The sequence below is a fragment of the Synchiropus splendidus genome, chromosome 9 (assembly GCF_027744825.2).
Source record: "Synchiropus splendidus isolate RoL2022-P1 chromosome 9, RoL_Sspl_1.0, whole genome shotgun sequence".
Lineage (NCBI taxonomy): Eukaryota > Metazoa > Chordata > Actinopteri > Syngnathiformes > Callionymidae > Synchiropus > Synchiropus splendidus.
The window spans coordinates 4,473,065-4,479,077 of record NC_071342.1 but is presented as its reverse complement, the minus strand read 5'-3'; positions in this window follow the sequence as shown (position 1 = coordinate 4,479,077).

Below are 6,013 nucleotides of genomic sequence, written 5' to 3'. Positions count from 1 at the left end.
TTTGTTTTTGATGTCCCAACAGTGTCCGGTAAATCTTCGGTCGGGAAGGGATTTGATGATAAAATGTGGGAATAACAACCAACTGGGTTGTCAGTAACCCGTCAAATCGGGGAATCTAAATTGTCTTCAGTTTCAATGCACACCTCCGGCTAATGTGTACAACTGGTGGCTTAATTACAAAATGGCCGCCCACATTCTGAAAACAGCACAGCCATATCTGGGTGAGAACTCAGATGTGAGGACAGACAGCACTGTTCCACACATGTGACTTCTGGACCTGACAGACAGTACGTGACTGACTTTTATAGGGATCTCAATGAAGTCATCTTTTTGACTGATCTCTTCTTTGACGAACACAGGCGTGCTGCAGATGTCATGTTGGATTCCTTTCTATCTCTGTATGATGCACCTTATGTATCTATCTCCAGACCAAAGTCTGAATCTTGGAAGGCTTTGGGTCCTTTTGTTAAAATGTATATGCATGTGTCTGACTGGGAACCTTCCCATGATGATCCTTCTCTTTTCCTCTCTGCACAGTTGAAGGTGTCGCGTCTTCCTTTCACCTCTCAGGTACACTGTCTCAGTACGAACAGGCTTGGGTCACAGTCTGACCCCGTAGGGCAAGACTCTCTCTCCTTCTCTGGGTTTTGCCATGGTTCATGTCATGTTCATTGCACATGTGTTTTAACCATTTTCTTATTTACCACACCGACACTGGAATGGGGCCTCCAAGGCCGCCAATCGATACAGCACTCTGAAGCAGGTGACTGACGCAGTCCCGCTGCCAGCTGACACTCCTCTGCACGACACTAAACCTGGTGACTTTGTGCTGATCAGGAACTTCTGGTGCAAATCTTGGCGACACCAGCACTGGTTGGGGCCGTTTCAAGTCCTGCTCCTCACACAGACGGCGATCAAGGTTCCAGAAAGGGCCACTTGGGTGCACACATCCCACTGCAAGGTCGTGCCAACGCCAAATGAGTGTCAACCGAGGGACACTCCAACACCTCCTCTAAACACCACCTGACAACAGCGAGCAACGAAAGCTTCAAGGAGAGACACCTGCACACACCTACTCTCCCAACAAATAACACTGTAAGAAAAACACTATTAGCTGCATGGGGACCAGGATTACCCCACGGTCATAAACAAGGAAATAGGTCATAGCAGCGCACCACCTTCCGGCCAGAAGCACCTGACAACGTTCCAACATGGACGACGAAAGACACCGGCCTCGCCCACGGCACCCTTTCCGCAAAACTGGATTATGTGGATTATGTGGTTTCAGAACGAGTGTGATATGCCAAACCGTGGTGGCAATCACCATCGTGTTCCCGCTTCTGTGGTCCTGTGGCATCTCACAAAGCTCACCAATCTCTGGGCCAAAAATCAACACCACACAATTCTTCAATGGTTTTGAGCTGATCAATGGTTCTTATCCAAATGATACTGCAGATGGCCCAGACACCAATGGTGCCCTGGAAGAGTCCAAACAGGCTCATACATAACAGTGTCAGCCTCTGACACGACATCTCAACAGTTCAACTTGACCCCAGTTCATATTTCCACAGTCATTCTATATCTGCTATGTTCCTGCTAGAGAAAGGCTGTCTGGCACGCTGGAGATGAGGACTGTGGAGTCACAGTTCCAAAGGACATGTCAGGGTTAACAGAGCGAATTCGGATTGATAAGTTCTTCTTCTGTGATGCTAAGATTTTGTTTTCTATCGAAAGGCCCAGGGTTTCTGATTCTATTTATTATTCAATCTTTGCTTACGTTCATGGTACTGACCACTGCGGTTACTTCGACCTTGAGGTTCAATCACCTGAATCACTCAGTTCTGTTCCTGTTACTCCTATTCTGGTCAATTTGGCTACAGTCACCAATCTCCCAACAGTGATGAAACATGACGTCACCTCTTCTGGTCAAGTGAGCGACGACATTATTGATAACAATGTTCACCCTGCTGACCTGTCAAGTAATATGTGATGGCACACAGCTAGATCCTGGACCAATTTAGCCAATTTGCCTGATTGTTATGCTTGTACACTTTTCCCACACACCGCAGCTGGCTCTCTGCCAATCAAACCTCACCCTCTAACTCAATGGCTGGTCTGCCAGCGGCCCCTATGTGCCCACTACAAGTTTTTGTTTTACACCTCTGGGCTGCAAGATGCTCACTTTGAACACACTTACCACATATAGTGGCCGTGGTGAGTTATTGACTTGACTTGACAGCTGCAAATCTGTGATAGTTTCTGAAAAGTTAAAAAATGATAAAGAAAGTGATGGCGCCCCCAACAGTGAAAATTGTTCACCTGTCGGAGCAGTTTTTAAAATTCATTAGAACATTTTATGGCGATACGTTCATTTACACTTTACTTATCTTCTTTTGACTTTATTTATGACAAAGAAAATATTTTATGATATTTACACTTTTTAAAATATTTATTTTATTCAGAATTTTATTCATGATTTATCCATGATGATCTCATAGTATCATGTCATTTCACAAGGTTTTGGTTTGTTGACATGTATGGTTATTGAACACAAATTAAATCAGTAATTCTGAAATCAGAAAAGTGTACTCAGTAATGAATGTTACTGCTCTTTGTTGTCTCTGTCAAATTCCACTGTAAGTTGAAATGGTGACAATCACTTCCTCCACCTTACACAGAGTATTGTAATTCTTATCTTAGAGCCAATTCCTCCAGCGCCTTTAGAACCACAAGTGGAAATCTCTATAAATCTGTTGCAGCAATCCACACTGTACACATGACCTCACTCCAACAAACACAATACTAATTGCAACAAACTTCTCAATAACGTGGTAAATTTCCAAACAGCTTGTCTGCCTGTCTCATCGGACGTAACGTTAAATGGGTAACTGCTAGATTTTTGTTTTTGGCCAACTCATCAGTGTACGAGAAAAGTGGCTATCTGCTACGGCCAAGAATCAGAATCAGAATCAGAATCAGAATCAAATTTATTGCCATGGTCAGTGGGGAGCCCACTAACTAGGAAAGTGTTTTGGAATAACGTGCAGTCAAAAAGTAAATAAATAATAAAATAAAATAAAGTAAAATAAAAATAAATAAATAAATAAAATAACAACAAGGCTGTTCACAAATTCAACAGTCTGACGGTCGAGGGGAAGAAGCTGTTCCTGTGACGGGTGGTTCTGGTCTGGATGGACCGTAGCCTCCTGCCAGAGGGAAGAGGAACAAACAGTCCATGTCCAGGGTGAGAAGGGTCGGCTCTGATCCGACCTGCACGTCTCTGGGTCCTGGAGACATACAGGTCCTGAAGAGGTGGCAGGCTGCAACCCTAGTGATGCTGGATTCGGGTCACCCCATGATGCTCTTTGGATCTGTGATAGTAGCTTATATCAGGTTCTTCCCCTCAGATGGAGTGACATCTGTTTGCTGGTACGTTTAGGTCTGTCTTTAACTGTTTTGTCTGACCCAGTACACACTACCCTTCACTATCCACACTTCCGCCATCCTTAATTCAAAGCGACTCATGACCTCCCCAGGAACTAAATTCTTATCAGGGTTCACAACACTGATAAGCTACACAGCAGACTGAGACTGAGAGTGCTGGTTTCTCAGCTATGACTCAATTCATAGTAGGTTCCCACAACATGCTAATGTAACATCAAATTACTTGCCTCTCAGGAAGGTTGATGTCACGTGATCGGTGATTCCTGTTGCACTTTCATTTCTGATTTTTCTGGTAATATCACACACACAATTGATCAACTGAATTCACTGCCTATGAATATGAAAAAAAGACGACTTCATTTCCAGTGGTAAATTGGCTTGCCTCGTTCGTTCTCTTTCTGTGCGCTTGTTAGCTTATTGTGATTACGTTTACGAAATTTATGTGATGTGGAAACCCTGGTGCCTGAGTCATTGTTCTGTTTCCTTCCTTCTTGTTTTGCTCTGTGATTGATTATTTCTGTTCATTGTGTTTTTTAAAGTTTGTTTGATTCTCCCGGTTCGGTGACGCTTTCTGTTGGACTCTTATTCTCGTTTATGGACATCTCCCAGTTTGACGATTTGATTTTGGACATTCTGACTTTGCTCTGTTTCTCCCGGTTCGGTGACGCTGTATGTTTTGGTTATACTGTTGTGAATGATTCAATCGTTGTATTTGATTCGCTCCAGCCTCCTGTGACTTTCATCACTGCATTTGGGTCCCTCCTTGTGGCTTGACTGCTAACAGACATTGCTCAGACTGATGGAAAGTTACTGGTGAAGGCTGCCTCATTGTTTTTTGTTATATATATAGAACTCTGAATGCAGACTGAGCGTCTCACAGATGCTCAAGGTTGTTGCTACATTCTTGCTTGTTATCGCCAATGTTATTGTGTACCCTTCCCATCCAGTGATTAAAGTGTAGGCTCGCTGAGAGCTCCTCAGTGAGAGTTTCAACGTCATACTGTGAACTTGTCTTCTCACTCTCTTGGCAAACATTCTTCAATAAATATTCATAAAAGACAAATCTCTCTTTATTGAACAGTGGTCATCAGGTTTCCCAGCTTTTTGGGATTTTTTCATTTCTGATGCTGTAGCTTTCTGTTGATCTTTTTCCATTTGTCTATAGAAAGCCACCCTGTTTTTGTGGTACAGGCCAAGGTGGCCTGTGTGAGGTCCGGTAGCAGAAGGGTGGCTTCATGTGTGAACTCTAACATTAATATTGTTCAGAATTAGTGTTTCATCCCCTATAACTCTGATTCAAACAGTAACTCTGCCTTTTTGTTTTGATGATGTGGAAGTGGAGGGGACCTGAGTGAGGTCAAGGGGACCTTCATCTCTTCAGGTGAATGAAGAGTCAGCTCCATTCCACTGGGACCGGCACTATGGAGAATGTGAATTTTGTCGTCCAAAGCACACTATACACTCATATCATCCACAATTGAAGGTACTTTACCTAAATGGTGATATGCATTGATTGATTTGTGCCAAAACTCCAGAGGCCATATTACTGTCTGTGCAGAAACACGTGAAGACGAACATTTGTCCAACTCTATGGCTGTTCTTCATCTTTACTTTGTGAAAGAGTCTAAATTATTGTGATGGCTGTATTCCATTGTCTTTAATGCATGTCGACTATTTTATTACCAAACCAGATTCACAACATCTTGTACATCTGTTGCACATTTATGCTCACACAGTAAATGTGCAACATCCTATTCCATAGTAATCTTTCATTTTTTTTACTCTTCCATCTTCATTCTTTCAGCAGTCTCCCTGCTGACCTGCATCTGGACAGCGCCCTTGGAATCGCTTAAGAAAATATTGACCTTCTCCATCACCTGTACTCAAAATAAACCAGGTTTGGTCAGTTCCTTACATAGCAGGTCAATAGAAAGCTGCACACCTGCCTGGTGTAAAATTGACTAACTTTGGTGATGTTTTTGTCTCCATATTGAAGTGCTCCAGTGAAAATTTGCATTTTGTATTTGCGTGTATGTGCATTTGTGGATGTAGGAAGAGTAACTCACACACATACCACTTACAGGGTTGGACAAAATAATGGAAACACCTTGAAGGTTTTTTAGCTTTATGGCATTTCCATTTTTTTTGTCCGGCCCGTGTAGATGCACCATTGGAGACGCAGCTTTCTTAGAGTTGATCTTCTTACTGCATTAAGCTCATTCTCAGCAGGCCTGGAAAGTGAACTAGGTATGTACCGGTTTTTAAACTCATCAATGTAAATGTCAAGGAATAGGTTACTCATTTGACATGGTTTGATATTTGACAGAATCTGCCTCTTGTAGCAGTTTCCTGGAGCATCAGGATCTCATCTCACAAGAAGGCGCTTATTAAATGGATTACAACACGTCAACACCAGGAATGACCAACCCATTGGTGGCGAGGAGAGGCAGAACCCGCAATGTGAAAGCAACCTCGGATACCATGGCCCTCATCCATAATTTTCAACAGACTTCCAGATCACTGTCCAATGTTTTGTGGTACATACAAACCTCCAAAGATTGCCACATAC